Source organism: Bombina bombina, chromosome 6, assembly GCF_027579735.1.
Source record: "Bombina bombina isolate aBomBom1 chromosome 6, aBomBom1.pri, whole genome shotgun sequence".
In the NCBI taxonomy this organism is placed as follows: domain Eukaryota; kingdom Metazoa; phylum Chordata; class Amphibia; order Anura; family Bombinatoridae; genus Bombina; species Bombina bombina.
Window position 1 is genome coordinate 221,466,129 of NC_069504.1, and position 13,034 is coordinate 221,479,162.

Consider the following 13,034-nt stretch of genomic DNA (forward strand, 5'->3'; position numbering starts at 1 on the left):
TAAAATTGTATGCTCTATCTGAATCATGAAATAAAAAAATTGAGTTTAGTGTCCCTTTAGTATACTTTATAACATTTAAACCTCTAAATTTCTGCCTGTTTCTAAGCAACTACAGACAACCTCTTATCGCATGTTTTTTTATTAGCTTTTCACATCAAGAGACTGCTAATTCATGTGTGCCATATATTGTGCTCTCTCCCTTCGAGTTTTGCTGGACACAGTACTAATTGGCTAAATTGCAAGTCAATATATAATAAATAAATAGCAATGTGATAAAGGGGGCTGTCAAATGGGGCTTAGATACAAGGTAGTTACAGAGGTAAAACGTATATTAATATAAATGTGTTGGCTATGTAAAACTGACAAATGGGTAATAAAAGGGATTATCTATCTTTTTAAACAATAACAATTTTGGAGTCTACTGTCCTTATAAACTATGTTAACAGTTACATGCAAAAAAAATAATAATATTGACGTGCTTATTCCTTAAAAAAAAACAAAAAAACATTTCTACTAAAGGAAAAAAATGTGTTTCTGTAAGGGGATGCTTTAAATTGACATTATTAAATGACATTTTTGTTAAGCTAAATTATGAATGACCCCATAAGCAAATATAGGATAAAACAACAGAAATCTTTTTTTTTCTTCTAATGCATAATTTGTCTGGAACTAAATTTATTTTTCTGGGTACGCTCCTAAACAGAACTACCTAAAGGCATGTAAAACAGTCTGTTTCACTGTTGCAATAAAAATGCACAAAGCAGTGAGTTATACTTAATATAAATCATTGCAATATGTATTATTCATCATTTTAAAAAGGGTTTAAAGTTTATTTTTTATTTTTAACTTTATTTGTGCAGTGTCAATTACTTCATGTCACAGCCCAACAAGGAGGCTGTAGCCTGCACAGGAATATATATCTAGCTTGAAATCAGAAATATTTTAAAGTAACAAGCTGGTTTACTATTCAGATAATGCTAGATAGAAAGTAAATCTATTTTGCACATGCTCAGTAGAGGCAGGATGCAACTTAAAGTGATGGTAAACTTTAACTAACCAAATGCCTTATATGTAAACTTTGCCATTTAAAAGTACATGTGTACCTTTTTTTTAATCTATACATGAAAGGGGTTAAATCTGTGCCTATAGTAATGCTTTTATTACAATGTTATGCCAGCCCACTGGGAAGAACTCTTTTTTTTATGTAACAATTCCAATGAATATCCAATCAGTGTGTGTGTCATATGACAGTCTTGAAGTCCAACCCTTTGAAATCCCTTAGAAAGCCTATGTAGAGAGTGGATGGGACTGCCCTCTATGTGACAGCCCATCCAAAAGAGAAACAGAAGATACCAATTAGAAGGATTATAAATCTTTTATTATAAAATATATATATTCATTTTAAAAATAATAAATTATGCAGGGTTTGCTTGTACATTAAAATATTTTTAATGGCAACATTCTTAAAGTCTGAAATTTACCATCACTTTAAGAACTAGATTATATTTTATTATGCTAATATTTAATAGGCAGTGCTTTTTCTTATATAATATAACTCATGCACATAACATTGTCATAGTATTTTTATGTCTGAAACATTGAAATACATTATTTTGACACTTCATTCCTGGGAGCAGAGACAGTCCTGCTGCACATTCGTACAGTGATGTTAGTCATCACTGGCTACGGTTATAGTACACAATGTTCAGACCTAAATTTAAAGGTTTCCCTGTGGCTGCTTTGCACTTGAATTCATGAAGGAAAGTGTGTTAAAGGTCACTAGCTAGAAGCAGATAACATTACAGGCACCGTCTTCTGTTACAGGAGCACTGGGTGGAGTTCAAACAGCATTTGCTTTAAAACGGCAATTACTACTGATCTGTGGTTTTAAGTAACTTCCTTTAATCTGTTGTATGAATAGCTGATCTAGTTACTGCGTATTTAGTGTTCTTAAAGGGACATTATACTTGAAAAGAATTTCCTCATACAATGAAAATTGTGGGGGGTCTTCCACTGTTGCAAATCTTGCAGACTTCAGAATTCTGACCCTGCTGTACACTATATGTAGATTGCTTGATCAGTGTAGGAAGTTATTTATATCTGACCTGAGATAAAATTATAATGATTCAGATAAGGCATGAAATTTTAAACAACTTTCCGATTTATTTGTATCACCAATTTTGCTTTGTTCTCTTAATATTCTTAGTTGAAAGCTAAACCTAGGAGGTTCTTATGCTAATTTCTTAGACCTTGAAGGCCACCTCTTATATGAATGAATTTTTACAGTTTTTCACCACTAGAGGGTGTTAGTTCATGTGTGTCATATAGATAACACTGTGCTCACGCACGTGAAGTTGCCTAGGAGTCAGCACTGATTGGCTAAAATGCAAGTCTGCCAAAAGAACTGAAATAAGGGGGCAGTTTACAGAGGCTTAGAAACAAGGTAATCACAGAGGTAAATAGTATATTAATATAATCGTGTTGGTTATGCAAAACTAGGGAATGGGTAATAAAATGATTATCTATCTTTTAAAACAATGACAATTCTAGTGTAGACTGTCCCTTTAAGAATAGCTGATTTGTCCCTTTAATTAAATAAATGTATTTAATGATAATTTGTGCATTAAAAATGTAACATTTGGTGTGTGACAGCACAGGATCACGTTGTCAGACATCATATCTGCTGTTATAATAAAATAATAAAACCATTGCAGTTATTTAAACATGTAATATGTTGTGTTACAAAATACTTCCTAACTGTATAGTTTTTCTATTAAAAGCCAGGCCATAAATCACCATCATTATTGATGTCTGTACTTGCCAGTTCCGTTCCCTGTAAATGAGATTATTTACACCAGATAAAGTGTGTGGCCACCTGTTTCCTGTTATTCTCGACCTCTTAATCTGCTGTTTTGTCCCAGTCTAACCACCTATTTGTTCATGCTGTACCACCAATGTATCATTTCAGCCTCTTTAGCATCTCTACACACCAACCACTATCTCATTTCTATTATATAGCAAAAACATGTCACTTACTATGCTTCATAGACTCTAAGGAAATGAGAAAATAAAATATGCAGGTCTGTGTCATACCTAAATTATACTCTAGGTGGCATTCAACAAGTAAGCAATAGCATATGTTCACAGATATTTATATGGAAAGTGGATATCAGAGAAGCTAATTGCAAGTGAAAATTAGACATTATAGCTTTGCTTTAAAGGACCATTAAAGGGACAGTCTACTCCAGAATTTTTATTGTTTTTAAAACATAGATAATCCCTTCATTAAACATTTCCCAGTTTTAGATAACCAACACGTTTATATTAATATAGTTTTAACCTCTGTAATTACCTTGTATCTAACAGGCCCATTTATCGACTCGCCAGAAACACAAGTTTTGAAGCAGCGGTCTAAAGACCGCTGCTCCATAACCCTGTCCGCCTGCTCTGAGCAGGCGGACAGAAATCGCCGGAAATCAACCGGGTTGAATACGATCGGGTTGATTGACACCTCCCTGCTGGCGGCCGATTGGCCGCGAGTCAGCAGGGGGCGGCGTTGCACCAGCAGCTCTTGTGAGCTGCTGGTGCAATGTTAAATGCGGAGAGCGTATTGCTCTCCGCATTTAGCGAGGTCTTGCGGACCTGATCCGCAGTGTCGGATCAGGCCCGCAAGCCCTTTGATAAATGGGCCCCAGAGCCTCTGCAAACTGCCCCCTTATTTCGGTTCTTTTGACAGACTTGCAGTTTAACCAATCATTGCTAACTCATAAATAACGGCCACAGGAGTGAGCACAATGTTATCAATATGGCATACATGAACTAGCGCTGTCTAGCTGTGAAAAACTGTCAAAATGCACTGAGATAAGAGACAGCCTTCAAGGGCTTAAAATTAGCACATTAGCCTACCTAGGTTTAGCTTTCAACAAGGAATACCAAGACAACAAAGCAAATTTGATGATAAAAGTAAATTGGAAAGTTGTTTAAATTGACATGCCCTATCTGACTCAAAGTCAGCACTGGAATACTGTGAAAGCCTCAATACTGTGCTTAAAGGGACAGTCTAGTCCAAAACAAACTTTCATTATTCAGATAGGGCATGTTTTTTTTTTTTTTTTTAATTTAGTTTTTATTGAAGTTTCAAGCAGGATACAGAAAGTAAAAAGGGAGAAAAAAAAAAAAAGAAAAGAACATAACGAAAAAATACAAAATATTTCCTGTATGTTTACATATTTGGGTTAGTGTTTACAAAATCATTTTTATCCTTCATGACTTACTTCCCCCATAAAATTGAAAAGAAACGACAACTTAACACATACTCCAGTAAGCCTTCCTATTCATTGTCCTACTTGCCCCCTAGTCCCAGGTTACCTTCAGCTTCAATAACATACCAGGGGGAGGAAAAAAAAACAAAGCAGAACAAAACAAAACAAAAAAAAACAAGGGGAAAAAAAAAAAAAAAAAAAGACAGCAAGATTTAAGAAGAGGGGAAAAAATATGGGAAGAGAAAAGAGAAACAGGACAGTCACCAAATTCCCAGCAGTACTAGTTCAGTGTTTCTAAATGGGTATATTAAGTATTCGATTTCCGTAAGGGGGGGAGTTTTTATAAATATAGACCACTTTGAGAAAAATTTCTTAACATCTTCGTCACTTTGCAGATCAGTATCTACCTGTTCAACCGTGCATTGTTTCTTTAAACAATTTTTAATTTCTTTTATACTCGGGATGGCTCTAGTTTTCCATTTCTTTAGGATTAAGTATCTACCTGCTAATATAGTCAGATTAACAATATTAGTATTGTTAGGGGGTAGATCCTTATCGTGAGCAAGTAGGACCACCTTTAGTGGTGAGAGAGACACCCAGCGTGTTAACCAACCAATATTGAACCTTCAGCCAGAAATTTCTTATTTTTGGGCACTCCCAGAACATATGCACTAAATTAGCTAGGGGCAAAAAGCATTTTGGACACCTATTAAAACTAGAATTCAAGCATTGTGACCCCTTCCTCGGTGTAAAATATGACATGTGCAGGAGCTTAACCTGCGCCTCTCTCCATGTTGCAGGGAAAGTTGCCCTGGCAACCGATTGAACTGAAGAGGTAAGTGAAACAGTGTCAAGAGTTTCAAGTCCTAGCATTTCGACCCACTTGTCTCGAATTTTTTCGATTGTTTCTGTGCCTTTAATTGAAACCAAATTTTGATAGATGTAGGAAATTGATGTAAAACCATTTTTGACTAGTAAGAGCCAATTCTCTATATTTCCCAGAGACCAATCCCATCCGTATTCAGTTGATAAGCTGGCAGCATAATGTCTTGCCTGTAAATAGGCAAAGACATTTTTATTAGGAATATGAAATTCTTCTTTTAGGGAATTGAAGGTCCTAATCCATCTGTTCTCAGAATCTAATAATTGGTGAACGTGAACAAGCCCTTGGGTCTCCCATTGTGCAAAGAGGGACGATTGCATCCCAGCTTGAAACTGCGGGTTATTCATTAATGGATTATATCTTGATACCCTAGATTCTATAGATAATGAGTTGCATACCTTCTTCCACATATGGAGTGGGTTGTAAATTGACCTCATTTTTTTTAATTCTGGAGGGAGCACGTTTTTATTACAATGTATTAAGGCCCTTAGATCAATTGGGTATGTTATGTTAGAGTCCAATTCAATATTTGTAATATAATTACTACTAGTTAACCAGTCCACTATGATACGAGCTAGAAATACCTGATTATATATGCGCAAGTCTGGGAGAGAAAGTCCTCCGAGTTTCGAAGGTAGAGCTAATTTAACTAATGCATCTGCCAATTTTTAAATGCTTCTTTTACACTTTTTAGCACTGGAAGTATATTCAGACTGTACCAATTATCAGGATTATCAGAAATCCATAAACCTAAGTACTTAATGGAATCTTGCACTACCCTGAAAGGAATTTCTGTAAGTGAGTTCTTTGTCTGTTTGATCCAAAGTAACTCTGATTTTGTGGTGTTGACCTTGTAGCCTGAGAATGTTCCAAATTGATCAATTATTGTAAGCAGTTTGGGAATGTTTCTAGAGGTATTTGAGATATAAATTAGTACGTCATCCGCATAAAGTTCCATTCGCAGCTCCTTTTTCTTAATCTTAATTCCTTCTAATTGTTATCGAATTTGGATGGCCAGCCAAATCCAATAGGAGTGGGGAGAGAGGACACCCCTGCCTAGTTCCTCTTCCTAGTTTTATATCCTGGGATGAATCCCCGTTTACTATGATTTTAGTTGAGGCATTTTTATATAGGTTGTTAAAAAAAGCGGAGAAAGTTGCCATCTAACCCAAATTGCTTCAGTGTATATGACAAGTGGTCATAGTGTACTGAGTCAAATGCTTTTTCGACGTCGATAAAAATGATTGCCTTATCAGGAGCATCCTCTCCCCCCATACTCCCTAGCTCCTCCATCACTTTGAAGTATTCTATAGTGAGAAATACTTCCCTGATTTTAGCAGAGGAGTTGCACTTCAATAGGAACCCAGCTTGATCTATATGAATGATGTTGGGAAGAAGGGATTGAAGTCTCCTTGCCAGAATAGTCATGAGTATTTTATAGTCTGTGTTTAGGAGCACAATAGGTCTATAAGATTCTTTTCTCGTTGGGTCTTTTCCTGCTTTTAAAATAAGAACTGTATTAGAGGCAACAAAGTTTAATGTTGGCGCAGTGCCCTTTACATATAAATCATTAAATAACAAAGTTAAATGTAGTGTTATTTTGGGTGCCATTATTTTATAGATTTCATTTGGGAGGGCATCAGGCCCTGGAGCTTTATTTGAGGCTAAGTTTTGAATAGTTGAAAGAGTTTCTTGCTCAGTAATAGGAGAATATAAATTATCTAGTAAATCAGGGGTTAAGACCGGATGATTAATTTTCTTCCAAAATTCTTCACGTTCTATAAGATTTGAAGTCTTAGTAGTATAAAGAGTTCTATAGTAATCCTCAAATACTCCAGTCAATTCAGTTGATGTTTTGAAACACTTATCCTCTGATAATATAGTATCTATTATGGGAGATGCTTTATCCTGTCTCACCAAATTTGCCAGGAGTTTCCCTGTTTTATTTCCGAAGTGATATAACTTGGACTGTAGTCTAAGATCACTTTGTGTTGTTTTATATAGAAAAAAGAGTCTCTGTCTGCTAAAGCAGATATATATCTGAACCAATTCTCTGTGGTTTTCTGATATATGTACCGATTGTATCCGTTCGTTACTGCTCTCAGGAGCTCCCCTTCCCTTATCTTTAATTTCTTAGATCTATATATACTGTAAGCCTATTTCCCCTCTTAAGACTGCTTTGGCTGTTTCCCAGAACAAAGCCGGTCGAGTTATATGCTCCCGGTTAAATTGAGAATATTCGCGAAACTTAGCGTTCAGCCAGTTTTTTAATTTATTATCAGAGACTAAATAGCACGGGAACTGGAACCCTCTGATCCCTTTCTCAAAATTGTTAAGTTGGAATTCGAGAAAAATCGGAGCGTGATCTGATGTAGTGATTGGTGAGATTCCAGCTGTTACCTTAGATTTGCACACTCTCTCGTCTACTAGAAAAAGGTCTATTCTGGAAAGTGTCTTGTGTGCTCGGGAATGACAGGTGTATTCTTTAACATCAGTATTCTGTAATCTCCATATATCACATATTTTTACATTTTTAGTCAGTTTGACGAATAGTTTTGATTCTAAATTATCTCTCTTCGTTTTCTAAGAAATAGGATTCTGTCGAAGCCTATCGATTGGAAATTTGGGTGCCATATTAAAATCTCCACCGAGGATCAGGAAACCCTCTGCACATGTCATAAGTTTATTCTGCAGTTTTTCCCAGAACTGAAAGTTAAAAACATTAGGGGCATAAACATTGCAAAATGTATACAGTGTTTTGAAAATTTTGATTTTAACAATAAGTTAAATAACAGCAAGATTGTTACCCAGCTTTTCCTTTTAGATGTAGAAGAAAATATAACTTCCTTGACCCAGGAAGTTTTAAGCTTACGAACTTCTTCCGGTTTTAAGTGGGTTTCTTGTAAGAAAGCTATATCTATGTTATTTTTTTTAAGTGGGATAGTATTATTTTTTCGTTTAATGGGGGAGGTAAGGCCTCCTATACTCCAGGAGGTCATCTTGAAGTTATTCTTTATACCTATCTAGTAAAAAAGAAAAAGGAGGAAAAATGGCAGAAGAAAGAAAGAAAAAATAATAATAAAAAAATAAATAAAATAATAATAATAATAGGGGGAAGAAAGAAACGGAAAAAAAAAGAAGAAAAAAAAATTCAATGTCCCAATATCCCTTGTAAGCCAAGCATTTGAGGAAGAAATAACCCCCCCCCCCCCCCCAAGCCTTAGGCTGGAAAATTTTCATCTTTATTATTCAGTGGAATAATTTACTATCCCATTATATTACCTGTATTCTATGTTGGTGCTGAGGGGTAGGTCTCAGCATACAATTTTTCAGCATCCTGTGCTGACTCTAAATAGTAAGTGTGGCCATCAGCTTTGCAGGATAAAGAAGAATAGCCCTTACACCTTGTTTTATGAATTTTGTGCAATGCGGGGCAAATTCCCTTCTCTTTGCAGCTGTCTCTGGTGAGTAATCCTGAAACAGAAGGATTTTTGCCCCATCTAAGAAAATAGGTTGATGTTTACGGTATGCTTTTAGCAATGTCATTTTATGCTCGAAATTTAAAATTTTTGCAATTATTGGCCTAGGCCTAGTATTAATTTTACTCGAATTAAGGGGTCATAGTCTGTGAGCCCTCTCGAAGATTATCTGAGGGTGGGTTTCAGGTATTTGTAGTAGCCGAGGAAGAGTATTTGACAGCAGAGTTTCTAGATCTTCGTTTGATTTTGCCTCTGGGATGCCAATAACCCTTAAGTTATTTCTTCTTGACCTATCCTCTAGATCTTCAATTTTATTCTGCATTTTTATGAGGGAATTATTTGTGGATTCAAGAAGCGATTTATAAGATGCAGTCAAATCCTCAAGGTCTGAGATTCTTTGTTCTGCCTCAGACATTCTGCAGGCAAACTGTTTTACTTCATTGGACAAAGATGCTATATCTTGTTTTATTTCGCCTTTTAGTAGGTTGAATTTGGGAGCTAAAGCTATCGTGATACTGTTCACCAATGACTGAATATCTATAGACTCCATTACAGATGAGGAGGTTAGTATGGGTGTTGTATCTCTACCGGAGTTTCAAAGGTTGTTTTATTTATTTTATCTCTTTGTCTCCCCGTCATGGCTAAGGGAGAAGTCTTAGGGTGACCGTGCAAATATTTATCCATGTATATCTATACTCACCAGGATTATTACATGTATTGTGAGTTATATTAAAAAAGGGGGAAGAAAAAAAAAAAAAAAAAAGGGTGGGGGGTGGGGGGAAGGGATAGTGGTGTGTATGAAGTGGGGGGAGAAAGGACAACGTGTAAAAAAAAATGAAAATGGTGTCACCCAAATTAATTTGGGTGATTTGTGACAACAACTAAAGAAAAACAATTATTCCGTGTTATATTAGTGAGAGTGTAAATTCTTGTGTTAATATTCTCCCTTACAGCCGTGAGGGGAGGGGATATGGGTTTATTTTACCGATTCTCTCACTTCCTCTTTCTGATCTAACTATGCCAGGGCCAATAATTACCATGGCTAGGTGTTGTGTAATCTGCAATAGTGGCTCACAGCCAGGGGGGAGAGAGTGAAATCTATTGTATTCCACTTTTTATTTGAGCAGACCAGTGTCACTTCTATTTCGGTTTTATGAGAATAGATTGTGTTTACACTTTGTAGACAATTTTATTTACCTCCCTCTGTAGCTTTCTTCCCTCTCCCTCCCTCCCTCCTCTATGGTCCTATTTGTGAAAGTTTAACTTTATATTCCAATGTTACCTTTAGAAAATATTAATCTTGTTAGAGGCATAAAAGTAAGAGATATCAGTTCAATGATCTCCTGAATGTTAGAATTTACTGCATCTCTCTTATTCCCTTTAGTAGAGGGGGCTCATAATTTAATGAGATATTGATAGGAGAAAAGAAAAAAAAAAGAAAACAGAAGAACACAGCAGTAATTATTACCTCCCCAATGTTGTTTTTTATCAGGTCTCCCTCCTTCCCCCCCTCATAGCAATTTTCTTGTTAACAGGAAAGCCAGCTTTTTCTAGTTCCCACCATATACCTTAATGTGTACACTTATATTTTAGGGAACACCAGTTCTCCTGTTCCTAGCATAAGGGCAAGTAAACCAGGCAATGATAAAGGAGTGAACAGGAGATAAAGCAGGGAAGGAGAAAAATATCTATACATGCAGTTTTTCTTAAAACAGTGGGAGGCAAAAAAGAAAAGAAAAAAAGGAGAAGAAAAAAAAATGTTTTTCTCTCTACCTCTCCCTCTTTATAGTTTAGCACATAGTAAAATTACATAATTATTCTACACTTAGTATTTCTTGGCATCAAAATGAATCTTGTTAACTTAAATGTGTGCCAAAACAGTGTCAAACTCCAATAAGATACAATGTTGCAAAGGGGAACTTTTGAGGACTGTAAAAAGATACTTATTTCAGCAAGTCCTTTATATACTTTCGTTTTTAATATTTGCAGTTCTCTTTTCCCCTTTGATTTTTGCCTTTATTGCAGTAATCAGATAGCAGTAAGAGAACACTTCTGCTCTCCCCTTGTGTACCCCACAGCTTGTGTTATCCTCTCTCCTTCTTTCCCCCAAGTTAATGCTCTCTCCGTTCCCCCTCTTCACCCACACGGCTATAGATGGAATGAACTCACCTCTCCACGCCAGCCGCCTCTCGCAGTTTACTCAGCAGGAGACCCAGGACTTCCTATCAATATAAGAAGAACGACTCTCCAAGACAGAGCCCTCCTCACCCTGGGAAATCCCCACACTTCAGGGCTTCCACCTCGTCCCCCTGACAGGTTCTCCCTCCCTCTCGCAGCATCGGTGGGAGAGAGGGAGAGGAGTAACAAATGAGGTCCCTCCTGCCCAAGAGGTTCTTCCTCGCTTCAGACCCCACCACTAGAATGGCTCCAGAACCAGCCCCTCTCACGCAGCACCGGTGGGAGAGGGGTAGGTCAGCTGGTACAGCAGCAAGCTTCAGCGAGTCTCTTCGAGGAGAGAGGCTTCTTCTGGAGGGGAGGCACAGTCTCAGTCCGCTCCAGGAGGAAAGGTCTGAGCACGTTTCCTGGGTGAGTGAAGAAAAGAGCGGATGAGGAGTCAGCCACAGCGAGCAGAGTGTCTGCGTTGGGGTAAGTGCCTTTAATTTTCCATCACCTTGGGACCTGATCTCCCCTCTGCTTACACCGCAACGGCTGGTAGGGGGAGAGGACGGCGCGTGCTGGGCGGATATTGATCTTTAGCAGATTGCCGGGTATCGTGATCAGCAGTGGGAGGTAAAGTTCAATCGGCAAAAGTAAAATCCTTTTCTTGGAGCCGTATTCTGTGGGTCTTGTGTGTATCTCAGTAGGAAGGGAGCAGGAAAATCTTTTAAAAGTTCTGAGAGGTCTCTCAATTTATTTGCCGCTCACTTTTGCATAACCAACACAGTTATAATAATATACTTTTAATCTCTGTGATTATCTTGTATCTAAGCCTCTGCAAACTACCCCTTTTTTCAGTTCTTTTGACAGACTTGCAGTCTAGCCAATCAGTGCCTGCTCCCAGATAACTTCACGTGCACGAGCACAGTGTAATCTATATGAAATATGTGAACTAACACCCTCTAGTGGCGAAAAACTGTTAAAATGCAATCTGAAAAGAGGTGGGCTTCAAGGTCTAAGAAATTAGCATATGAACCTCCTAGGTTAAGCTTTCAACTAAGAATACCAAGAGAACAAAGCAAAATTGGTGATAAAAGTAAATTGGAAAATTGTTTAAAATTACATGCTCTCTCTGAATCATGAAAGTTTACTTTGGCCTAGACTGTCCCTTTAATTAAAATAGACAAACCAATTGGTGTTTCATGTCTCTCTAAAATAAGGACCTATTTGAACATTAATTCCTAAAACATAAATTGTAGAGATGTGCATTTGTTTTGTTACAAATGCAAATTCATAACAAAAAAACGGATATTAGTTTTGTTTTCACTAAATAAATATCTAAATAAATGTACCAACAAAACTTAAAGAAAATGAAAAAATATTGTATTCATTCATTTATTAATTTTTTTAAATTACCCTTAATGGGTTAAATACTTACCTCTAGCTCGTTGGAGAGCTGCACTAACTCGGTCCTCTTCTTCACAGAGCTCTGGCCGCACTAATATTAGACCTAGTACTGCGGCTCCCAGGGCCTGCGCTAAAGAAGAAGTTCCTTTAGTGAAGGCCTTGGTAGCTCTGTGAAGAAAATGAGCGGTTTAGTGCAACTATCCTGTGCGCTAAAGGTTAGTATCTATACTGTGCGCTAAAGGTTAGTATCTACACTGTGCGCTAAAGGTTAGTATCTACACTGTGCGCTAAAGGTTAAGTATCTACACTGTGCACTAAAGGTTAAGTATCTACACTGTGCACTAAAAGTTAAGTATCTACACTGTGCGCTAAAGGTTAGTATCTACACTGTGCGATAAACGTTAAGTATCTACACTGTGCGCTGAAGGTTAGTATCTACACTGTGCGCTAAAGGTTAGTAATTACACTGTGCGCTAAAGGTTAGTATCTACACTGTGCGCTAAAGGTTAGTATCTACACTGTGCGCTAAAGGTTAGTATCTATACTGTGTGCTAAAGGTTAGTATCTACACTGTGCGCTAAAGGTTAGTATCTACACTGTGCGCTAAAGGTTAGTATCTATACTGTGCGCTAAAGGTTAGTATAAATGTACAGGTGAACTTTTTCACCTGTAGCTTTTAAATATTTACATTCGTTTAAGGAAATGTAATGCTAATGTTCTATGAATATTCAGTATTCGTGTAGTTTAAAACTAAATCAATACCAAATAGTGCAGCCAACGAATATTCGGGAAAATTAATTCAGACAAATCAATTTTTTTGGCGCTGATACCAGATAAAATCCATAG

The 13,034-nt window shown here is 37.0% G+C and overlaps 1 protein-coding gene across 4 annotated transcripts in view; it reads right to left on the bottom strand.

Annotated features, from left to right (window-relative positions):
* The window catches only part of SLC38A4 (solute carrier family 38 member 4), a 266,486-nt gene that overhangs the window by 11,777 nt on the left and 241,675 nt on the right, over positions 1 to 13,034 (bottom strand). The window lies entirely within an intron of this gene.